General features: G+C 42.4%; 1 pseudogene; it reads left to right on the plus strand.

Moving 5' to 3' along the window:
* The window catches only part of LOC149228755 (calcium-transporting ATPase 5, plasma membrane-type-like), a 396,645-nt pseudogene that overhangs the window by 229,943 nt on the left and 140,148 nt on the right, over positions 1-26,554 (plus strand).

Below are 26,554 nucleotides of genomic sequence, written 5' to 3' on the forward strand. Positions count from 1 at the left end.
AGTCATTTTTGGACAATTGTCCCTGGAAAAACCCAATGTGGGAAAACCGATGCAACAGATGAGGGCTTTATTAGTGTTCAACAACAATTGCTTTTACAAGGAATGATTTTACAGAGAATTGAAAGAAAACACTTGAGACTTTCCCTTTGAGACTTTCCGACACTTTGGAGACCCTGCTCCCACTCCTTCATCACCTCTATGTCACTGTGCGTGGCTCAGCATGGCCCTGAGTGGCTCTGTGTCCCTCTGCATCAGTGTGCGTGAGGGTTGCATCTCTCTCTACACTGTCTCCCATTGGCTCTGCGTCACCTCCTCCTCAATCACTGCCTGTTGGTGATGCCCTCCTCTTCCTCCACCCTGCGACTCTCCCTCTGAAATCGATCTCCTTTACTTGAGAATCGATTTTCCTAGAGATACTGAGTATCTATCGGTGTGTCTCCAAATGATCCTCAAGTCTTCTCTTATACTTTTCTTGTTGATGAATCAACAACCGAGATTAAGTCCCTAATCAACGACTAAGATTAAAATAGACTTGATCCTCGTCTCTTAGAACCTTCTCACCCTTATCTTTATTAATACCCATTAATAATTTTATTGTCCTAATTTTAGACTTGGGAACCCATTAAACAATATTAATTATTTTAATAACTCCTCATCTGAGTGGAATTTCTCAAAACGATTCTGGGTCTTGGAGATCTCATGTGCCTTAGCCTCTCCTCCAAATTTCAAGGCTAGAGCACATCCAATGATACCAAAAATCAACACTACACTGCCTTCAGTAGGAGTTGGGCAAACTCCTTCTCCTCCTCCCTTTTGTCTCCTTCATTGTCCCCCATGTTGGTTTCTTCCACCTCTGGTTTTGTATTCACAAGATCAGAGGTGATCTTTAACTATCGTTCCTTGCTTCTATACCTCTGCCTTCGGTATGTCACATTTTGCCTATCCTCCGGTGTCATAGATTGCGCTGCTCCAAGAGGCTGTGCCAAGTCCAATGATACCAAAAATCAACACTACACTGCCTTCAGTAGGAGTTGGGCAAACTCCTTCTCCTCCTCCCTTTTGTCTCCTTCATTGTCCCCCATGTTGGTTTCTTCCACCTCTGATTCTGTATTCACAAGATCAGAGGTGATCTTTAACTGCCGCTCCTTGCTTCTATACCTCTGCCTTCGGTATGTCACATTTTGCCTATCCTCCGGTGTCATAAACTGCGCTGCTCCAAGAGGTTGTGCCAAGTCTATGAGCTCTGATACCACTGTAATATCCCTAAGGGAAAATTAACAATAAATATGCAAATAAAAATAGACAAACACACCATGAAATCAAAACAAACAATCAGACCACGAAATTGGCATTGAGACTGCACCGTGTACTTATTTTATTAATGGAAAGAGGTGTACAACAAGGCGTTGGAATGTGTGCACCTAGGTTTGCTCTAGGCAAGCTAGCAAAAGGCCAAAATGAACAGTGAAACACTCTCCTCCAATCTGCTGCTAATTCGACCCAAGTGTTGTGCTGTAAATGCGTAGAAAGGTGTTGTTGCCTGAAATGATCTGCTGTTAAAGCCCTCTCCACACTCAGAAATTTCTGGGAAATTAATCCTACCCTCTACTCAAGAAACCCAAAATAACCCTCAAAGGGTTTGGCCAAAGCTTGACCCTAGAATTTCGACCCTCTTGGGCTTGATTGGCTCTTTTACTGGGTAAATCGATCCACTTGAAGATTTTGCTACTGAATGCCCTAGAAATCTCTGCAAACCAATGTTGCGCACATCAACATTGGGTTAAAATCAGCAAGGGTCCAGAAAACCAAAAAATCGTAAAAATCGGGAAAATATCTTTTAAAATCGGCAAACATCGGCAAAATCAAGATACCATCAAAATATTGGTAAAAATCGGCTAGGCCAAAAAATCGTGATTTCGAGATAAAATCTGGATGTTATCGAGATTTTCGCAACACTGTTGCAAACCTTGTTAGAAGCCCCCCCAAGCCTTCCCTTCGCATTTCCTCCACAAACTCCCCTATCTCCACAACTTCCCTGAGTACCTCTAGCTATGACTGCGCAGTCCTTGCACTGTTGTAACTCTTCCTGTTGCTGTAACTTTCCCTGTTGCTGTAACGTGACTCACTGTTGCTGGTACGAATTAGGATGAAGTACAAATCCCTCCTTGCGCTGGCACTCGAAGTCCACCGAAGCAAGGGCTGGGATTGTCGCTCAGAAACACCTAGTGTGCCGAACAACACATGCAGACTTGGCTCCCTGCTCAAGCGTGCTCTTGTCAAAACACAAATTCTGAAAATGATAGATGATGAGAAAAATGAGAGCCCCTCTTTCCTTTTGACGATTTTCCTCCAAGGTTGCCCATGTGGGCCCACATTGAATTTCCCTCACCAATTTCGCTCCATTGAGAGCATACTCTCCATGTGGGCTGAAATTCCTTTGTGGTGGCCCCCACACTCCATGAAAGACGCAATCTTTCCATCGAACTCTAATGTTGTGGTGCTTCTCATGCCAAAAATCGAATGTGGGTGCTCTAAGCCCACTTCTCCTAAGTGAAACAATGTAATACGCCAAAATTGAGCAAAATTCGATATTCACTTAGTGAAACACTAAGTAGGAATATCACAGAGACACTTCTAGGTAGAATTTCCAAAAACGATTTCTGAGTTATGGAGAACTCGTGTGTTTTAACCTTTCCACAAAGTTACGAGACTAGAACACCCCTGATGCTACTAAAAGTAACACTCCCTCTTAGCGAGGAAGGTGTTCTAGTGTTGCACCACTACTATAACACCCTGTCTTTGTATCACCCTGTGTACGCTGCTGATGTCTAGCCACTATGACTATCTGCCACTGCCCACCAACCATTGCGCAACTCTGATGTTGCATTTGTGCTATTGTTGACGCTGCTGTACTACTGTCAACTCTGCAACTCCCTCCCATATGTTGTTGTTACTACTGTGACTATTGCAATTCAGAAGCAATCTAAATACTGAATCAACTGCGTCTCTATGATGCATTTTTCTCCTGAGCTTCTGATTACTATTAGCCTTTGCACTACCTACGGAAGAATCTGCGTTGTTGCTGATTCTGCTACTGAGCCTCCTGCTCTGTTGTCAATACTGCTCTATGCTCCTCAGCACCTGACTACAACTAGTTTGCAACTGTCACTCTAGAATCTGACTGCATCAGCTGGCATTGATCCATCCTGCTACTAAATACTGTGGGCCCTTGTATCAAGGTAATGATCCAAAGGAGGACAACTCATTGGACCCTGCCCAAACTCTACGTTGCTCTGGGAATATAGCACCATATCGCCCCACCCCTATCTTAGAGGTCTAACTGCAAACATAGCGAAATCTTCCTCCAGCCTGGAGGACAATTTGTCTATCTCTGCAAACGCTGCCACCTGGTCTTGCTTCCCTTGCTTGTCCTTCTTCCTGAGAGGACATTGGTTACTGTAGTGGCCAAACTCACCACATCTGAAGCGCTTGACCTTAGATAGGTCCTTCTTCTTCTTCTTCTCCACTTGTCCCTGACTGGGACCCTTTGATGCTAGGGCCACATTCTCCTCTTCTTTCTCACCCTTCACACCCTTGTAATTGCTTCCCCTAATGGTGCTCTTTAACAGAGCTCGCCTCAACTCCTCTTGTTGTAGGTCAGACCACATCCTATTCCATCTAGGCAATGTGTCTCGGCCCAAGATACTTTGGACAATGACTTGCCACTCCTTTGAGATATTGTTCAGTGCCAATTGTACAAGCTCTGTCGGTTGAGGTGCCTCCCCAATGGATGCAAGCTGATCACAGACCTCTTGAATCCTGGTGAGGAAGGAATCTATGCCTTTACCCTTTTGCATCCTAATGCTCCTCAGGTTCTCTTGTAGGAACATCTTTCGCTGCTTAGAAGTGTTCGGATATAGATGGACAAGAGTGTCCCACATATCCTTGGCAGTGCCTTTGCCAGATATATGTGAAACTACATGGTCTCGGACTCCCTCTAGGATCAATCGCTTCACCTTTGCCATCTCCTTCCTGTACTCCTTCAGCTAATCTGCATCTTAGGGAACAACTACCACATTATCTACATAGGCTTTCAGGCCATATTCATCCAGAAGGAAGGACATCCTAGCCTCCCTGATGACAAAGTTGGAGGCTCCATCCAACGTATCCTGATCTCTAAGCCCACATGTGGCCATCTCTGAATCTGATTGAAAATATCCCTCTTCCTTTGCTCGGCCGCTGAATTTGCTACACACACTTCCTTCTATAGAGAGAAATTCTACTCACATCTTCTGCCAATCTGTAACTTGAAAATCAAATTTCTAGAACTCGAAACCCCCTGAGAGAAATTCTTTCTGCGTTCACCTTTCTCTTCCACTCGACATTGATTGTGCTCTAGTAAACTACTACAAAACCCTTCTGTGCCCAAAAAAGGAATCTGTTTAGCAAAAATTACTAAGCTGTTGGCCCCTCTGCCTACTGGAATCACTCAACTGGCAAGCCGAATTTTCGGCCAACTTGCATTGAAAAATCGAACTTCCCCAAGCAACTCACACTGCCTGGCTTAGGCTCTGTGCAACCTCCAAAAATTCGTCTTGCTACTATCTCTGAACAACGAATTTATGCTTCCGCTTTAGAACTTCCCCGTCTGATCAGAATCACTCTGATACCATGTGAAAATTTCAACTCTATTGCAAAAACTGGAAATTATTCTTCTAACTGTAAATTAATTAACAGTTTATTTGCTCACACAAACAACGAATAATTCACAATTGTAATTTTCACCAATTAAATTCTGTAGAAGATAAACTGGAAACTGAGAAAATACTGGCATAAACACACATAAAATATGACAGTTATTTTTGGACAAAAGTCCCCAAAAAAACCAAACTTTGGAAAACTAGTGTAGCAGCTGAGGGTTTTAATTATTAAGCAGTGATGAGATATTGTGAGTACAACTGGATGTTGAAATTTGGCTATCCTACAAAGAAAAATACTAGCAAAAATCTAGTGGGGAATTTTTTTCACCCCACAAGCAATCTGGGTTCTAATTGCCAACTCCAAGTGAGCCTTGCAAACAGCTTTTGCGTAGGCATGCGTCACCCTAACGCAATGCCTTCCACGCTCTTCTTGGAAGAACTACTCCTCAAGCCATCCTGTCTGCCACTGACTGAGAAACTGTCTCTCCGGCCCTGTGGAACACTTTCCCGACCTTTGAAACTAAAACTCAGCTTCTCTCCAGCAAAATTGAATTACTTCTAGAGGCTTTTGCGCAGCCCTTGCATCAGTTGGATTATGGCTTTTCTGCCTCTCTGAAAGCTACTCTCCGAAACTGGAATCTCTTCCTTCAGACTCACTATCCCTACCCCTCTGTGTCTATGCTTCCCTTCTCTTGCTCAAACTTTTTCAACAACTGTTGGTTTTCTGTGGAAATTGAATTGCCCAAGGAAATCGATCTCAAGTATGTGTTCTCCATCTACCCATCGGCTTCCTCTTATAATCTCCAGTTAGAACTCTAACGACCAAGATTAAAACAAAATTGATGGTTGAGATTATTTCTGGATCGATCCGTGTGAGTTTCTAGATAATTCACACCTTTCTCAATTAATACTGATTAATTAATCCCTTTTCCTAAGGTTAGACTTCAAAAATATTTGAAAATAGGCTAATAATTTAATTGAGACACTTCTAGGTGGAATTTCCTAAAATGATTTCTGGGTTATGGATAACTCTTATGTTTTAGCCTCTCGACAAAGTTATGAGACTAGAACACCTCCGATGGTACAAAAACTCACACTCTTGTCTTTTCCAACAGTCCTTCTTGAGATGCCCTATTTTGTTGCAAAACCAACATTTGGCTTTACAATTCTTGCCTCTTGATTTCTCCCCTTTCTCCCTGGACCGACCTTTGCTTACCATAACTTTTGGCGTGGAAGTTCCAATGCTAGACTTCCTCTGCACTTCTTCAGATAATAGAGCTCCCACAATCGCATTAAATTCTAGAGATTCAGTTATGCTCAAACTGATAGAAATCACAAAATGGTCCCAAGATTCGGGCAATGAACACAACAATGTAATGGCTTTATCTTCTTCTTCAAATTTGATGTCCATACTGGTCAACTTGAAAATAAGGGTATTAAATACATTTAGGTGGTCTGTAACCTTAGTGCCTCCTTCATTTGGAGGCTATACAACTATCTCTTCAAGTAGATTCTATTGCTTAGAGACTTGGTTATATATAAAGTCTCCACTTTACTCCACAAACCTGTTGCTAAGGCTCAACAATCTTGAAGAGAGCATCATCTGCTAGGCACAACTTGATGGTAGTGAGAGCTTGGGCATCCAAGTCCTCCCATTCCAAATCTGTCATGCCAACAGGTCTCTTTATTACCCCATCTAATGCTTTGTGCAACCCTTGTTGTACAAGCAAATCCCCCACCTTCAACTTCCACAATGCAAAATTATTTTTACAGGTGAATTTCTCCACCTCAAACTTAACATTAGCCATTTTTGCCATTTTCCTCCTACATGGGCTCCTTTAATAATTTTAAAATAAATCACTAGGTTCTTTCAAAGTTCTGATTTGAATTTTTTAACTAGGGCTTTCTGAAAAATGATATATTTCAGAATTTTATAGTTGCATTTTCTTTTTCATTGAATCCATTGTTAATTTCTTCTTCCCACAGAAACCTCCTATGGTTTTCTGTTCTTCAAGCAAAAGCCTACTTCATTTTAAGGAAATAGAAACAAATTTTTCTTCCACTAGAAATTCTTTAGAGATTAAAATTGAAACTCTGCTACGGTTTTAAAATAGAAAATTACACGACTAGCTTTTCTGGGCAGAATCTATATGTTTTTGCGCAAGAGAACCGACCTCGACCCTTGCACTGCACACGAGTCAGGATCTTTTTGTCAACCAAATGCAAGTATTCACTACTTCACAGTCACTGCGCCCTTTTCTGGCGACTATACTCTTTGCAGTTCGATGGCTGCTTGTGCTCCATTGATTCAATGATTTAAAAAGGTCGACTTTAGAATAATATTGCAGATTTTCTTTCATGCAGACCCCCCGAAAAATGGCATCTTTTCTTTCACTAGATTGACTCATGGATTTATTTGTAGGCTTCAATTTATCATTGTTGTTTGTGGTTACATTTTCAATGGCTATTGGCCCGCCTATTTATTTGGCAACGACTTGTTTCACGTCGGGGGTTTTGTGGCAAGCTCTGCAGTTCTAGGTTTCACTATTTTATGGTTCCCAATGATTTCCTCTATGTGAATACTTCCTCTTCTTTCTCTGATAGTGCGCAGATATACGATCTACTTCCCCTCACAACCACGCGGCTCTAATACCACTTGTTGGTGTTTTGAGCCCGAAAACTTTAATTAAGCAAGAATGGGAATGCACAATAAACAAGAAACTAAATTCACACATATAGACACAGGAAATACGTGGTAAAACCCTGACAATGTGTCAAGGAAACCTCCATGGGACAAGGGATTGGAATGCTTTATTATTAAGGACAACAATGACTCTCCAATACAATAGGCCTCTTGTGCTACAACATTTTAATAGGAAGACATCCTTAGAAAACTTCCTGTTGTTATACAATCGCCTAATTAAGGTAAAATATATATCTGATTTTTTTTTTTAAATTGTCATCATTCTTAAGAGGATGAAGTTTGTATACTTTGAGGACAAGCTTGAAGTAATGAATTGTAGATTTCTATGGTTAACATCTCAACCATGACCCTATTTATCTCTACTGTCTCTCTCCTTTGTAAATCAAGTGCTGATGATGAGTCTTGGTCTAGACTCGAAACGTCGACAAAGCAAAAATGAAAACTGTGGAATATCCGAGTGTAGATTCTAAAAAAGCTTGAAGTAATTGAGCATGTCTCTCTCAGCAAGGGGGAGTAAAGAAATTGCAACATCGAGGACAATCATTCTCCCTAGGTCAAGTTGACCAGGATTAGGGAAAATGGTCTAGAGTGTTGATATGATATAATTAGTGATGGACATTCTCCCTATGTCAAGTTTGTTGACCAGGGTTAGGGAGAATGGTCCAATAGAGGACAATCATTCTTCCTATGTCAAGCATGTTGAACAGTTGACTGGAATTAAGAAGAATGGTCCTAGAGGCCCAGGGTCATTCAGTTGAGTGGGTGCCTTTCAGTGTCAAGTTCAGATTACTCTCCAGATAGGTTGAGTGAGCTCATTTAGCATCATGGCCTAAAGTGAGGTCTTTAGGTTAGGGACCAGAGTACTCAAATTGATTGAGCGTGTCCCTAGGGTTTCACCACAAGTTAAAGAGATTGACCAAGGTGATGGTAAACTAGGAATAGTCAGTATACCATGGGTCAGAGGCGTTGACCAAAATCATGCTGACTAGTTGATGCAAATGATGTAGCATGTGTCAAGAGTATCGACCAGGATTATGGTGAGGATACACCATAGGTCAGAGGTACCGATCGGAATTATGGTAACTTGTTGATGTTGATGATTTACCATGTGTCACAGTTGTTGACTAAGATTATGGTAATTGGATGATGCTGAATTGTTGTAACCTTTTCTTAGAGAAATTTGTCAACATGAGAACATCTAGATAGTCATTATGAATACCTCCCTAGCTAAGAGGGAGTGTTGAATTTTGTAGCTATGGTCAGTCTTCATAATTAATATTTTTAGCCCTTGATGTATTTGTAATGATAAATCTAAAGCATGTTCTTCATGCTATTGTCAAAAGAGAAATTTTAAGGTATGTTCTTCATGTGCTTTTAAAAAGAGAAAATTTGAATTTCGAAAATTAAATTTTTGGCTCCAAACAAGCCAAGCTGGCCCCAGTCAAAGAGGCACCTATTCAGCCAGCCAGACTTATATATATGAGGTATTTCATCCTCCTTCTTAAGCAAGAATTCAGATAATCTGAGGCAGAAAGAAAAGGGCAGATCTGAGGCAAAGAACATGCTGAATTTGAGGCTTGTTGAAAGACAAATCCGAGGCTCAAATACAGGACCAAATTTCTTAGATGAAGAGCAGAACCAAATCTGTGTGGAAGGAAGCATGCCGAATTTCAAGCTGCAGAAGGAAGTCGATTTTCGGCCTTAGGAAATCAAATCAAACTGAGTTAGTTGGACACACTTATGACTTGACTAGGAGGCAGTTGGACCAGGTTTGACCAAGTCTACTTTGCTGGTCAGTTTGACCTTGTGATTGACTAGAAGATCTAGGTGTGTCTCTTGTTGAATTGAAGAATTTCTTTAAGGAAAAGGTTGTTGGGTTTTTCCCCCATGTGGGTTTTCCTATAGTAAATGCTTGTGTTTTTGTTTGGCTGTCTCTTTATGATTCTATTGGAATTTTGTTTCTATTGTTAAGATCTTCTGTGTAATTGTTTTATGATGAATTTGAATGCAAGAAATGATTATTGTAAGAAATCATAAGAAGTAATTTTCAGTTTGTAAGATCCTATGAAAAATCAACACGGACCCCATATAACTCCTCCAAAGATTTGTTGGAAACACTTGGGGGGGGTGAACCAGTGTTCCTTAGCAATTGACACTTTTAAATCTTTTCAGAGCATTAGTTAATCTTCAATTATTATTAATGTTTATGCAGTAATAACAATAAATAAAAGAACACAGTAGACACAAGAATTTTAGGTGGAAAACCTCTTCTGGGTGAAAAACCATCGAACACTTTTCTAATAAATTCTTTAATCTTCAACCCCAACTGAAATGAAAGCAACAACTTCCTAGAATTCTAAAAAAGCATTCTTCTCCAACTCCCACTGGAAGGACGCCCCAACGCCTTGGTTTCTTAAGTAGTCAACTGAATGGATGCCTCAACATCCTAGACCAACCTACTAACCTGAAGTGCTCATAGGCTCCAACCTATAGGTGACTTCATGCACTAGCCTAGCACCTCCCTGCCACCCTATAATGACTGAAATGAGACAAGATTGTGGATTCCTGTAGCAGGGACAATGATCCACGATACAATATGATTTACAATGATTTTGACCAAACACCCAATCACACTATGACTTGCAACCCAACCATGACATCATCCCAACAGAGACTCTTATACCTCCCAATAATGCCTTTTCGACTCTAGGCAGATTGACTCTTTTACAATAATGACTCTTCCAATGATGACACTTTTACAAATGACTCTTTTACAACTTTACAATGATGACTCTTGGCCTTGACACTTCTTCACAATATACGGATTGCTGTCATGTATTCAAAGGATGTCCCGCCGCAATGCTTCCTTTGATTTGATACTTCTACTCTTGAATTCTTGCTTGAAGTTGTACTTGAATCTTCTTCTACCTACATGCAAAATTTGCCCGGTGAAACCAATCCCAAAACAAAACAAAATACCCTTCAACTTACCTCTGCTTGCAAAACACATGTAAGTTCATAATAATGAATAAATACAAATTAAAATTACAATGCGTACCTGAAGTGTGCTTGTCACTTTTGTTGTTGACTTGTTGCAGCAATAGACAAAGACTCCCACTCTTGATATAGGGTTGGACTCTATGCAAGACTATATCCAAAACTGACCTAAAGATATATACAATAAAAACTGATGACAGACCCTAGACTTGTGATGGAGCAAGTTCTAAGTACAACAACAGAGACCATTATATCAACTATGACAATACACGTAACAAGAACTTACAACATCATATATATTTAGCAAACTTGGTGTAGCATCAAGAATATGTAGCATCAAATGTGTAGTATCAATAATTGGACATCTGAAATGTGGTACCAAAATTAACCGTGACATATGGAGACATAGAGATATCACTGAGACCCTGTATGTACTTACGTTGTCTGGCAAAAACATATGTCAGAGATGATACTCATATTTCAAATTTAAACACTAATCATACATACCTTGTTGTAGGAGACTTACCCTTGACTATTGATGTGTGGTCCTCACTGTAGTGATCCTTGAATGCATGCTTTTTCAGGCCTTCTAGGAGCTCGATATTGAATATGTTGTATCAATGTAATTTTGTATCTTTAGGGTCTAAAATTTAATCCTGTGGTAGCCCTATGAGTCCTCTTTCCAACCCCATAGGTATGATCAATATTGGATTCTTCAAGAAAGAGTTATGCCCAATCTCCCATAATGACCTGATTATAGACTGGTTCAGTTGAGTGAACTTGTACGAAGTGCCACGTGTCACTGTTACGACCTTCGGCCCTGAAAACGCTTCTCAACAAACTACAGTCTGTCCTGTTTCTGTGAATTTTTACGAAATTTGAATCCAATGCAGAGAGAAAAAGTTATGACAATTTTCCCAACGTCACCTGTTTGACATGGAATTTGGGAGCCTGCAAAAACCCTAAATTCCTCAGATCATATCTTTGAAAATATAGCGAACTAAGATCTGAAATTCGGTCACGAGGTTCATCAAGATTTCGGCTCAAATGGGTTTTAATTTCAAAAGCTTCACAGAAAAAAAGTTATAGCGAAACTGCCACGATGACCTATTTGAAGCCACAAAATCCCTACTAGAGGAGGATATGAGGGTAATTATTTATATGAATGTCTTGAGTTGATAGGGTCCTCAACAAGTGAACGTTGGAGGGATTTTAGGAGGAATTTTTGTTGTTGTTAATTATTGACAATTCAATGACCACAACCAATTATGAGTGCCATGCCACAACCCCATAGAGTTTTAACCCACTAACTGGGGTTACTAACTTCAAACATGAATATCTCTCAAACTGTGAAGAATTACTTGGCGTGCCATATATCAACGGAAACATCTCGACGAGTAGAATCCATCTAGAAGATCCTTGACTCAAAATAGAGTAAGTTGTCAAGTCAAAATGGCCATGCAAGATTGGGGTAGCCTCTGGTCTTGGGTTGACATCAATGACAACCACTGATCAACAAGATCCTCCGGGCCCACTGATGACGTAATCTTGCACCCATGATCTGGCTATCACAAACTCTAGAAATCCATCCTAAGCGCATCACAAAGGAAACTGAAAATGGGGACATTAACATACACTTCAAAAATTTGTGTCTTTAGATGATCAGAATAACTTACAAAGGTTCATTACTAAATCTTGGATTTCAAAATTGAGATATAACTTATATATTAAAATATAAAGTAATATCACAGACAAATTCTGTTTGAAGGGATCCTAGTACCAACTCATCGATACTTATTCATTGACTATAAGTTATAACCTCTCTTTATGCATTTTGTATTTCTTATTGCATTTTAAGTCATTGATGGGGTCTTTAACTGCTTTTCACAATTTTCTCCTGTTTTGGGCAACTTCACCTAGTTGAGCCAACATTCTCTTTTGTAACAATATTCCCTTATAGTAGCCCATCGGGCTAGGAAGAACGGTGGATGTCCTGCTTTGCCAACCAATATAGGGGCCCCGCTGAGCTTCGAAACTCGGTTTAGTCTAGTGCGGCTCATGGGCAGTTGCACTAGGCTCAGGAGTATAGTGGCAGTCCCACTGACTCAATCCTAGATCTGCTCATTGATAGGTGGCAGGTCTACTGATTCTCCCAATAAAAAAAACAATATTCCTTTATAGTATGAGAAATCTCAATAATTACTTTAGGAATTCATAGCAAGAATGGCATTTCCACCTAGTAAATCAGAATCTTTTTAATTTATAAAGCCTTACCAGTTCCCAATGTGGGTGGTCTACTCTTTTGTCGTGATTGAGGAAGAGACTTATGAAACTTTGCTTGCTGCCTGATGATGTTGGCAGAACAATAAGAAACTTGTTTTCATAACTAAAAATATCAAACCTTCTTAGACTTGTACGGCCATACAAAAACACTGAAAGGAAAACAAATGCTTTCTAAAACTGGGCATCTGGCAACTTAGTTCAAAGTTCAAACATAATGTATGTTACACAAAAATTTCCAAGAAGTTATTTAGTAATACTTGTATTTGAAGAAAAAAATAGTTCCTTTGTAGTTTGTTTATTTTCTATTTTTCTTTCTGTGCAACCGGGACATGGTGGCTTCTACTGGTCCTCATGGTGTAGTTCCCAACTTCAAGTACCATATCATATTGATCTGCTCTTTTCGCGACAGCTTGGTATGGATTTCAAAAGTTCCAGATCACAGTCTTCTGTATACCGAATGGAAGCCTTTAACTCAATAAGAAAGAGGGCAGGAGTGGCCATAATTGTATGTTATCTTTTCATTTTTACATTGTTATTTATTTCGTATCATTTTTCTCTATTTGCATTCCTGGTTTGATAAACTCATAGAATGTGTTGCAAGATTTATGATACTTGATTGATTATGTCCCGAAGTTACCAAACGGAGAGCTTAGAGTTCACTGGAAAGGGGCAGCAGAAGTGATATTAGACCTATGTAGTAGCTGGCTGGATGTTGATGGAAGAGTCACAGAAATGACTAATGAAAATGTGAGGCTTCTATGCTAAATGTGTGCAGTTTTGAAGGTTTTATGTGGATGATCAATTGTTATAACCTAGGTCATATTGTTGTAAGTGACATTCCCAAGGGTTTTCTGGAGGTTTTGGTGTGACACTTAGTAAGGAATTATTGTCTTTATTGTTAAAAGAATCTTCTTCTAAAGAAATAAGTGACAGTGGGCCCACTGATTGCTTGCTCTTTGAAGGTAGCATTTTTTGAGATTTGAAATTGTTTGATTGATCACTTTCACAGGTTTGTAATCTGAAAGAGGTCATCAGTGAAATGGCTACCAATAGTCTTCGATGCATAGCATATGCGTACCAAGATTTAAACAAAACATTGCTGGCTGAGAACGAGGTGCAGAGAGCTTCATGGAAAATTCCAGATACAAAACTCACAATCATTGCTATCGTTGGCATTAAGGTATTTTTTATTTATAATATTCAGTTCACCTCCGACATATGATATCCAGTTTATCTCCAACATTGTGTTCAGTAATTTCTCTTTTTCTTTACTTAAGAGCTTTTGAACCTAGTGTTCAAGGCTCCAGACATATGGCATTTGGGAGTATTTTACCACCAAAAGCTCTTTCCCATACCAATGTTCTCTAGAAAACTATGCTATAATTATGGCAAAGAAGAGACCTGAATAAATCAAATAAAAATGATATTATAATAGTGCCTACAGTTCAATGGAAACGGTCAGTGAGAGAGGCAAATACCGGATACAGTTTTATGTCAGTGCAATCTGCCTGAGGCATCTCTTTTCTCAATCTACCTAGTTATATGTTAAAATGAGAAAAAAATATGATAGTGTACTATAGACGGAGGGCTATACAAGGCATGCAGTTATTATTTATGAGTGTTTGGTTCCTAACTATGTAGTATGAAGGTTCTTAAGCATTGAAATTACTTGTCTTGTCTACAACACGTAGTTGGCATATTTGATAGGAATGCCATAAAATTGACAAACTCTTAAGAAATGTTTTTATTCTCCATTTTTAGGTCTTGTTACCCCTCATTTTGCATGAGGGCTCTTACCCATCATTGTGTTAGGTGCTGCATATAAGTTGTTTTTTTACTGTGATTGTATGGAAGGCACACATTTATGCATGGACTCTTAGTGTGAATGTATGAATGATGTCTCAAGTAGCATTCAAGGTGAACCCCTGATCTGAAGAATCTGGGATCTACTTGGGAATCTTTGGTGATCACAAAGAAGTGACCCTCATTGATAACAAGCCAGAGATTGGTGGTCTTTAAGGTCAGATGGTAAGACAAGTTGTGGTCACAAAGTCTTCATATAAAGTTTAGTCTTTTATAGTGCTGCTAAAGGAAGTGTCACCTGCTATCCATAATTCTAAGTTGGGCTCTAAAGCCAACAATGCTTGCCTTGATACAACAGAGATTCTTGGAGCACCCTTGTGAGGGGGTGAGACTTATAGTTACCTCCTGTCTCAGTGAGGTCATGAGGATAACTTCACCTATACCTCCCTACAATGATGATATTATGAGGAAAGTTTTCCAGCTGATAGTGGAAAGCTTCCAAGACTTGGATAAACACCTTGGGTCCCACCTTGGGAAAAAATCTCAAGATCTTAGAAATCATGGTTGGATTCAGATCATATGACGTCATGCTTGATCTAGAATGTAATGATTTAATTCTTCAAATTTTCCAATGTTTCTCCAGCATTAAAGAACATCATCTAGACATGGTCAAATATGTAATATCCCTAAGGAAAATTAATTGTGATAAACCAAGCATGCATAGCAAAACACACAATATTAAACACCCAGAAAAACTCCAAAATCTGTGCAGAAATGAGCCATTTTATTATGATAAGTAAGGGGTACAATATGAGATCGGAATGTATGCACTTGGGCTTGCCCAAGGCAAGATAACAAGACCCAAGTGATGAAATCAACTACTCAACCACTAGGAAACTGACCCCCACAAAGGTTCTGTGATGGCCCTAGAAAACTGCACAGCTGTTGCAAGAAATCGCTGCTAGATCCTCCTCCGGTGCTCATAAAATTTTGGGAAATTAACCTCGGTCTCTCCACCAATAACCCACCAAAACCCATAAAGGGTTTGGCCAAATGCTGACCTCTGAAATTCGGCCCAATTTCCAGCCACTCCTCCAACTGCTGAGTTTATTGACCCACCTGAAAATATCACTGCTGATGGTCCCCAAAATGGGTGAAATACTTAGCAAATTTCCTCTAGGAATTACCCCACAAGCCTTAGCCCACGATTCCTCCTCCTCCCAAGCACCCATGTGTGGTATGAAGGTACCACTGCGCAGGCCCATGCAATCACTGGTGATGGTTGTTTGACACAACAGACTCACACCAAATAGAGCCCCGAAAACACTCCAAATCTTCAGCAAATGATGGCCCTAGGCTATCCCTGAAAGCCTACAAATCTTCGGCTCCACAATTAGTTCCTCCAAAGGCTGCGTATTCCCCTTCCAACGTCCCCTTGCTGACCCAGCTCCATGAAGACGCTTGGAAAGCTCCTAGATTGAATCAAATGTGATGTAGGTCACCTCCTTGGGCTAGCACTTGAAGTCCACTGAAGGTAGGGTGAGATTCTCACTCGAAAATCTCGTGTGCTCAACAGCACATGCAGACTTGGCCCTCAGCGCAAGCATGCTAGTCAACTGTGAATATCAAATGATCCAAGATGAGCAAATGAGGAGTGCTCCTATTTTAGTCGTTGGGTGTCCAATTTCCCCATGTAGGTCCCATCCATCGATTTCCCTCTCTTCCCTCCATGAAAGCGTACTAGCCAAGGGGAGCGTATTCCTCTTTGGGGTGGCCCCCACCATTCATTGTCAAATCGATTTTTCCCTTTTTCCTATGTTGGAGCCTTCTTTCACCTCAAAATTGCAAGTGGTGCTCCTCAACCCACTTTGCCTGTAATATCCCAAACAGGATATTTTGCTAATTATGTAGAAATTTAACTCAACCAAAATTTCACCGTAAAATCACCATTCTATTAACATAGAATTTCCATGTAAAATATAACAAAAGAGTGCATGCAATTCCATAATACGAAGAATAGATATAATCTCAACTTTTATTATCATATATAAATTGGGGTTTTACATGCTGAAATAACAAAATAGTTGATATAGCTGAGATAGAACTAGCCTCAAGGCTCTGGTCCAATGCTGCACGGGCCCTCCACCAAAATTGAATTGAACTGTCACTACTAAGCTCTCATGTGAATTCTGGATGAATTCACCAAGGGGACATGGGTACTCGCCCAATCTCACTAAATCACCCAAGGGTGTTCGTCCTGGGGCTACAAAGGAAGTAGAGAACTGGGTTCCCAACCTTTCATACAAGAATCAAATCTAAGATGTCCCCAAATGGCCTCCTCCTCTTTTATAAATCTGATGGACCCCTCTAGAACCTCTTATTTTATTATTATTTTAATTGTAATGTTCCTAAATAGGAATGTAAGTGATATACAAAGCATGCAAACAATCCAACAATCAGAAAAATGAAATATACATTAAGCAGCAATGGAAACACTGGAAATAGAGAACCACTGAGACATTTTATTACTTCTTCAGGAGTAAATACAATAGTAAAATAGAATGGTGCACCTGGGCTTGTCTCAATGGACAAGCATGACAAAACCCAGGTGAGAAAATGTTGAACTGAAGGTTGCTACAACTACTGCACCAAACTGAATTGCGCTAGCCCAGAAAACTACTTTGTTTGCTCACTTCGAAGGGCTAGAATGATTGTTTGCCATGCTCAGAAAATTATGAGATTTCAGCTCCTTGCTCCTTAGCCTAAACTCATAAAAACCCACGAAGGAATTGACCAAATGTTGACCTCAGAATCTTGGCCTAAATTCCCTTTAGCTCCTCTAGCTGCTGAATGAGTTGGGACCCTTGTTTGACCCCTTAGATCTGCCCAGAAAATTCTATAAATTTAGGATTATGATCCTTGCCCAAAACCCAGAAAGGGTTTCCTTTGGTTCCAACCTTCAAAAATTGGCCCTTCACAGCTTAACCCTCCTCCAATTTCGAATTCTGTTGCTGTGACTGATCTTATCAATCTCTGCTCTCCCAACTCCTAAAATACTCCTCAAATGGCCCTCCAAGTGATCTCCTACTTCTCACGACCAACTCCAGCTCTACAATTCCTTCCTCCAACTCCCATGTGAGCCTAGTGATGGTTGTCTGCGTAGGCCCAGGTAACTGTAAATCGGATTGCTGGGATGCTGGCTCTACTAGATCCAAACTCACAAGAAAGATTGGCCCTTACTACTCTCCCAATCCTCTAACTCTCCTGGAAAATGCTTTATCATTGATAGCTCCAAACTCCCTTTGCGTATTCTCTAGCTAGTCAGAAATATGCACTTCCTATTGTGGCTAAATGGTAGTGCTGTAACGCACTCCCGGAACTCTTGAAATACTTATGGAATTGCCTCTCTAGGGTGGGCACGGATGATCCCCCGAAGCAGAGGTTGAATCTCTTGCCTGAGAGATTCATGGCTAAACAACCGGTTGATTCAACTAAACAACAGAGTGAATAGTCAAGTAATTTTGATTGCAAGGTGTAAGAATCAATCCAAAATGAGAGTTCCTCCCTCCTTATAACTCCTTGGGCCTACCCAACCTCATGTGGGCCCCTCCATCCACCTACTCGATTTTCCCTCCAAGCTATTCGAATGGGCCAATTCGAACTCCCATGTGGGTGGCCCCCACATTCCACTAGCAACCAAATAAAGTCGAATTGCCTCCTAAGTTCCTAAGTCGAAAATGATGGGTTCTCTTCCTTAGCCAAAATTGTGCAAAATTGTGTAGCAACACCCTATTACAAATGTGTTTGAGAAGGGACATGACAATCCTCCTCTCCCAAATGTTGCTTGCCCTCAAACAACCTCACAACTGGGTGCTCCAAAATGTGCTCACCCTCCCAGGTGGCATCCTCATCCGGCAAGCTCTTCCAATGCACCAAAAATCGCTTGTTCTCAAGCAATGCCTGAGCAAGAAACCTCTCTAACTCTTGCTCCCCATTGTCACTGCAAATTGTGCTAGGGTCCCAGATGTGCCACTAGATCATGCATGACCTCTGCACTATCCTGATATGGAAGAATCCTTCAATACCAAGATCCCAGGAAATCCTGTCCAACATGAAGCTCCCCTTGCTCCACTCACTATCCTGCCTAGTGAAAGTACCAGAAGTCCCCTTCTCCATCAGTGACTCGCTAAAGCCCAATGGAGGATCTGTATGATCTCCCCCTGCAGTAGTCGGCGCATCCCTAAAGGTTATTGAGCTGTGAAGAGCTGTGATGCCCTAGTTCCCTACTAGTCTTAAAGTGGTGCCACCATGCTGATGTTGCGCTACTCTGACTATGTCATACTCCCCATCGTGCGCTATCAGTATCCCCCTCTCCTAGAACTCGATGATGGAATACTGAAAGAGGCGAGACACATCCTGCCTGGGCATCTCCATGGCACCTAGGCCTACCCATCTAAATCTAACTCGAACCTGTGCAACAACAGAGAATGTCTGCCTCCCCATATGATGAAATCCTCTATGAAGCCCCATGTGTCATCCTAAGAGTGAACTATATCACCCTTTGCCACGACTCCGCTCATCACGAGTGATCTATTGATCAACTGAATCCCTGCATCCCATAGACAGACCTGCTACGACATAGCCTTGTCAACCGATGGAATCCATCTGGCCCTCATCTTTAGTCCCTGCATGTGATCACTATATAGGCTCCATATATCATGGGCTAATCTGATGCATGCTAATCGGCCCTATGCCCACCACTGTGTAACACTGATGATCGCTAGAAGCCACGTGTGCCAAATAGTTAACCCCTGAATGCAACCAAAAGATGGGTATCCAATACTTGTAATCGACTTAGGGTATGTGGATCCCTCCTGTCCCTACCAACCATCTCCCCTGGGTCTGCCATCCACACTCTCGATAATGTGCCAATATAAGGTCTGGAGCCCATACACATATTGGGAAACTACCTTAGTCGTAACGGCTATCCTTTGTTCATGCTCGGTCCCAACATGCCTTGAGAAAAGAGTGGCACATGTCTCCCTCGGGACTAGATCCCTAGACGTAGGCTCGATGATGAACGATATGCCACCCCCACAAATAATCACCTCATCCCCCAATCTATGGCTGTCAACTAATGCACCAACCCAACGCCACTGCTGAAAATTCTCCCCCCTAGTGCATCGAGTCTCACCCAAATATCTCGGGTGAGCTCCTCGTCCCTCGTGGCTCATGCCCAAAGTGCAGAAAGTCGACAGCAAAATCGACTGTGCCTGTGAGGGATGTGGAAGAGGGCCAGGCATGTGAGTCCCCATAGATATCATCAAGTATCGGTCATCTATGTCCCCGTCGATCCTGGGTGAACTACACCCAAAGGTATGCTCGGTGTTTCCATCCAAGGGTCTCCTTGGAGGCAACACTCCATGACCTTGTTGTGCAACACTATACACCCTTGCATGCCATCGATCATCCCGGTACTCTTGGACATGCCGCTGTACACCATGGCTTACTCCTATACACCACTAGGTACCCTTGGCTACGACTATGGCATCCTGTAATGGCTTGGGTCCCGCATGTGTTATTGTACCTGTCACTCCCCGCATGTACTCAATGCGATGTGAGGCACTCCCACTCCACAGCGTAGTCCAACATACTATGACACACCACCTTGCATCTCCATGCTCCTCTACAGACTCCTGCTCCTCGCTCCATAGCCCCGCACACCACTGGATGTTATGGCCTAATGTTGGGTCTGTATGCATCAGATTGCATCCCTCTACATAACACTGGACGCTATGACATAACTCTATGTAGTCCTGTGTACCACTGCCCACTGTCGTACCACCCTGTAACATACAGTATCCTGCATGGGCCAAAATATCGACCTCTCTGCTAGTACGCCCTCCATGATGTGGGCTACATCCCCCCATCTACTCTAAAAGACTTGAGCGGCCCGACTCCCCACATGCTAACGGAAATGACACTACTGCGCCTATCCTCAATAGTACTTGCATCCCATATGCTAGTAAGAGAGCACTCTCTCCATACAATGCCCTGTTTGATACCCTATCGATGCCACCTCCTCCTACCAGCTCCTGCCAGAGTAAGCTAGTCACCCTGTGATGCCACGCACCATCAATATGCTAAGACAACTCATGAAATCTTTTTGCTCGCTTGTCAAACCATCCTGTCACTAGTGCTGACTCGGGCTTTGATGAAGATCTGAAAACGTGGGTGCGTTCAATCGTCAAATCCATCCCGTAGCTACTACCATCACCTACCAGCTCTATGATGTGATGGAAAATCCCTCCCGGATCCCAAAAATAGTCCGACCCTCAAGTCCCTTTGGTAATCCATGGCCTCTGCTGACATGTGGCCATGGATGTATCCAACCGCCTAACCTGCTCCATCGAGTACTAGCTCAGAACCTCTCGTAATCCAATCCCAAAGGAGAGATGGAATGTGTAATCCTCTGTGGAAGGAACAAGCCCTCCAAGCTGATGTGGTATCATGCTTAGCTCAGTCCTACTAACCTGTCCACCCCCTCGAGTACGTATAGACAACTCGGCCTCCCTCAATCTAACGCATAAGGGTGGGTTAATAATGCTATAGACCCCGCCAGTGGGCCTCTGAAGTGCACTGTGCTAAAAACCCAACGTGTGACCTCTATGTTGCCCCTCATCAATGGATAGCCCAAGGGATGGCTGCACATCCTCCTCCATCATGGGCTCGACATGAGCCTTCGACATCTCCTCCATAGACAACCCAATATGCATGATATTCTCACCAGTCAGCTGTAGGCGACTGTCATTTGGCAACTCCGTCATAGATCTGGAGGCCTTTGTACCTATCAGCTCCTCAACAACAATGAAGTTCTCTTCTGGCACCTCACCAACCTGTGGTGCATTGTTATCGCTTGAGAACTCGGTCAACCCAGAATACCTCATCAATGGATGACACCTCATCAATGGGTGTATGCTTAACTATCTCTTTGCCAACCATGGCCCCTTCAACTACTCTTTCATCTTTTTTCTTAATACTTCTCATCATCCCTACAAAATCTGTTAGGGTCCTACCCTAACCCCCTTATTTATGTCATGGGATCACATCATAGTCAAGAGTCAATAAAGCCCATATTAATATTTGTAAGTGGTTAACCCGCAATTAATGACGGGACCACAGTTGGTTGCAAATGGGCCATAGTATTAGATAGATGGTATTAATAAAACCCACGGTATTGGCCCATGGTATTGCATGTATGAGTCATATATAAAGGATAGAGACTCCCTGCGAGGAGTATCGTGTCTTATTTTGTAATCGAGCTCTGCTCTATTGGAGGTTGCCCCCTCGAAGAGGCAAGTGAACATTACTCTCTGAATAATAAAATCATTGCTATTCTGTGTTCTGGGTATCTTTTCTTCGCATATTCTGTATTGGGTATCATTTTTGCAGGTTAAGAGCATAACAAGTGGTATCAGAGCACTTTCCAGGGCCGGTGGGATTGCCAATTCTTAGCAATTTTTTTTTTTTGGCTAGAGACGTGTTCCGACGTCTTTAAACCATGGGATCTGTCGTTGAGCGCATAAACCTGCGGATTTGGGGAGGCATGCACGCAGGAAATACAAGAGGTGGTCACTTCTGTTGGACTCCCTTGTAACCCCTGTGGGTACCCCTTCGAGTAGTAGCGCATTAGACAAAACCGCGCACGGACTGTTTTCCACGTACCCTCTGGGTATATCGGAAGCCCCTAGGCTCCCTTGAAACCTCGCCATAGATAAACCGTCGGCCGTCTTGTGGCTACAGTACACCGAGAATAGCACTCGGAGAGATTACTCGCCCGTACGATAGGGTAGTCGGGTTTTACGGCTAAGGGTACGGTCGATCCTCCTTAGTTAGAGCCTTGAAACATTGGGCCAAGTACTACTGCCATACCCTTATGTATATTGCGATCTGTAGCACCTGACACTCCTCAAGACCATAGTTCCCTTTTCTCTCGGGGGATCACACATCATCTATTCCAGATCCACTGGTGCAAAGGGGTGCAGAAGCAGCTGACATCAGTCCCGCAGTCTCGAGTTCGCAGATCAGTCATTCCGATCTATTAGAGCCAGCCGATCCGCATTCAGATCTCTTAGATCCACCAGATCGGAGTTGTTGTGAAGGGTTCCTATACCGAGGTATAATTTTCGCAGGAAGTTTGGCCGCATTGACATTTTGAGGATTTGGCGACTGCAGTATTGATCAGGAAGGAGTAAAACTCCGTTAGGAGTTTTCAAAAAAAAAAAAAAAAGTCTGAGATCTTCCCGGGTGCTTATTTGTGATCTAGCCCATCAGAATCAGGACGACGAATTGAGCACGGTGGTACCATTCAATTATTAGTGAAAAATTTTTGGTGGTCCCAATTTTTCATCAGGTTGGTGTATGGTAGAAACTAGAGCTCAAGCAATGGCCAATGAAAGACTGGACAAACTTGACGAATCCATCCAATCCATCAATAGGCAGCTTAACAGACTATCTCTCCAGGTCCAGCAATTACTCCCGAAGGACAAGGAGCCAGCCCACGAGGAGGCGTATAATGACAATGTATACAATGAGGGTGAGTCTAGCCACTCTCCTCACGTCTGGCACACCCACCCACCACCCAGTCAGCGACCTCCCAAGTTGGATATGCATAAATTTGACGGTTCTCACCCGTCCGCATGGATAGCACAAATGGAGCAGTATTTCAAACTGAATCATATCTTCGATGATGCGACTAAGCTTATGTTGGGGAGCATGTACTTGGACAATGAACGGTGGCAATGGTGGGAATGGCATCAACGTTGCAATGGACCTTTTAAGATGTGGACCCAATTTACAAAAGCTCTTCGAGACCACTTTGAACAGGAGGACTCTTTTTTGGGTCGTCTTACTAAGCTCCGACAGACAGGTACCGTGGATGAATATATTACAGCTTTTGAAGCCTTAGCCTTCCGCACTTGGGGTCTCTCAAATGATTTCTACACGGAATGTTTTATCAGTGGTCTTAAAGAAGCCATCAAAGCTCAAGTCTTACTGCACCACCCTCCCACTTGGACAGAGGCTTGCAAGGTAGCCCGTAACGTGGAACGTGCATTAGTAGCCCAATACAGTCGCCCAAATTTCCCCACTAAAGGTTGTCTCCTACAGGCTCACAACACGACTCAAACACTTAAGGTCCAAAAGGTGTCACCGCCGGAAATGGCTGAAAGAAGGAAGCAAGGACTATGTTACTACTGTGATGAAAAATACTCCCCAGGTCATAAATGCAAGGAGCCCAAATTTTTTCAAATAGATGCCACTGACTACAGCTCAACAGAGGAAGATCCACCACTTGAGGAACATGAGGCGCTAGAAGAAGACAACCCAAAGGAGAATGTCTCTAACAAACCAGTTATTTTGCTGCATGCGTTGGCAGGGATTTCTTCCCCTCAAACTCTCAAAATCAGGGGTTTTCTTAAACATCGCCCAGTAGTAGTCTTGATTGATAGTGGAAGTACCCATAATTTCATCCATAAAAAAATCGCAAAAGCAGTGCATTGTTTTGTAAGAGCAGTTTCTAACTTCCAAGTCCAAATTGCAGATGGGGCCACAATGAAATGTGAAGGCCGCTGTGAAAATGTCAAACTTCAAATGGGGGATTATCAGTTGAAAACCCACATGTTTGCCATACACATGGGGGGTTGCGACATTGTCCTCGGCGCTGAATGGCTCCGCACGCTTGGGCCAATCACAATGGATTTTCAGGAGTTATATATGAGTTTTAAGCAGAACAACTACACACATACCCTCCGTGGACTCTAGGCGGGAGCCCCCTCTATCATCAACTCGCATCGGATGGAAAAATTGTTAAAAAAGGGCAATCATGGAGTGGTAGCTCAATTTAATGCCATCCAGGTCGTCGAAACCAAGTCTCTTCCAATTCATCCTGAGATGCAACAGATTTTAAATAACCATCTGCCGGTCTTTGACAAGCCTCATGAGCTTCCACCCTCGCGAGGGGAACATGATCATAGCATCACCTTGGTTCCAGGGGCCCAACCCCCAAATGTGCGGCCATACAGATATCCGTTCACCCAAAAGAATGAAATAGAAAAAATCATCAAGGAACTTTTCGAAGCAGGTGTCATTCGTCCCAGTATTAGTCCTTATTCATCCCCAGTGGTCATGGTACTCATGAAAGATGGGGAGTGGCGGATGTGTCCCGACTTCAGGGCCCTCAATAAGTTGACAGTCAAAGATAAATTTCCCATTCCGGTGGTTGACGATCTGCTGGACAAACTCAATGGGGCTCAATTCTTCACTAAGCTGGATCTTCGCTCAGGCTACCACCAAATTCGCATGAAGGAAGTCGACATTCCCAAAACTGCTTTCCGAACTCATGAAGGCCATTATGAGTTCCTGGTCATGCCATTTGGTCTTTGTAATGCCCCCTCTACTTTTCAGAGCCTTATGAATCACATTCTCAAACCATATCTCAGGAAATTTGTCCTTGTCTTCTTCGATGACATCCTCATCTATAGTGGCACTTGGGCTGCACATCTTCAGCATGTAGATCTACTCTTACACCTGCTCCGCAAGCATAAATTATTTGTCAAGATGTCCAAGTGTGTGTTTGGCATGGAAGAAGTTGAGTATTTGGGCCACATTGTGGGGCGTGAAGGTGTCAAGGTGGACCCCAAAAAGATCCAGGCAATGCAAGAATGGCCTCAACCTAAGACTTTGAAGAGCTTGAGAGGATTTTTGGGTCTCACAGGCTATTATCGTAAATTTGTCCACAACTATGGCCGCATAGCGAAGCCCCTCACTCAACTCCTAAAGAAAAATTCCTTCTTCTGGAATGAGGAAGCACAACAGGCATTTACCGCTCTAAAAAACGCCATGTGTTCCACTCCAGTCTTAGCACTACCTGACTTCACCAAATCCTTTGTCATTGAATGTGATGCTTCGGGGACCGGTATTGGGGCGGTCTTAATGCAGGAAGGGCGACCTTTGGCCTTCACAAGCCAACAACTAAGTGGGAGGAATCTGGGCCAATCTACCTACGAAAAAGAAATGATGGCCATCTTACATGCCGTCGAGACCTGGCGACCTTACTTATTGGGGCGACGTTTCCAAATCCGCACAGATCATCACAGTCTTAAATATTTTTTGGAGCAACGCCTATCCTCCCCACAACAAAATAAATGGCTCGCCAAAATGCTGGGATATGATTATGAGATCATTTACAAGAAAGGGAAAGACAATAGTGTAACAGATGCATTATCTCGCCAATTTGAGGAAGAAAGTACTCTGCTAGCAATTTCCCTCCCTATTCCAGAATGGATTGAAAAGGCTCGCAAGGAATGGTTTTCACACCCCGGGCTATCCCAACTCATTTCTCAATTGCAGGTAGATCCAAATTCCACCAAGGGCTACTCGTGGCAGGATGATATTCTTCGCTACAGGGACAGAGTTGTAATATCCCCAACATCCACCCTCAAAGGTCGCATTTTGGCAGACTTGCACTCATCGCCCATTGCCGGACATTCGGGCTTTCAGAAGATGTATGCTCGCACCAGAAGATCATTTTTTTGGACAGGCATGAAAAAGGACATCCTTACTTTTGTAGCAGAATGCGATGTCTGTCAACGCCACAAAGGGGAAACAGTCAACACACCAGGCACATTACAACCATTGCCCATTCTGACATCCATTTGGACGGAAGTTTCTATGGATTTCATTACAGGTCTTCCAAAGTCCGGGAACAAGTCAGTCATCATGGTGGTTGTGGACCGACTATCGAAGTATGCTCATTTCTGCGCCCTACCCCACCCATTTACACCAACTTTGGTCGCTCAATATTTCATGGATCAGATTTTCAAATTGCATGGCATGCCCACTTCTATTGTGTCCGATCGCGACCCGATCTTCACCAGTAATTTTTGGCAGGAACTCTTCAGGATACAAGGCACTCAACTAAAACTCAGTACTTCCTATCATCCGCAAACGGATGGTCAAACTGAAGCCGTCAACAAATGTCTAGAAACCTACCTTAGGTGTTTCACTT

This window comes from Pinus tabuliformis, chromosome J, assembly GCF_031772625.1.
Source record: "Pinus tabuliformis cultivar Carrire ecotype Pingquan chromosome J, CPIR1, whole genome shotgun sequence".
Taxonomy (NCBI): Eukaryota; Viridiplantae; Streptophyta; class Pinopsida; order Pinales; family Pinaceae; genus Pinus; species Pinus tabuliformis.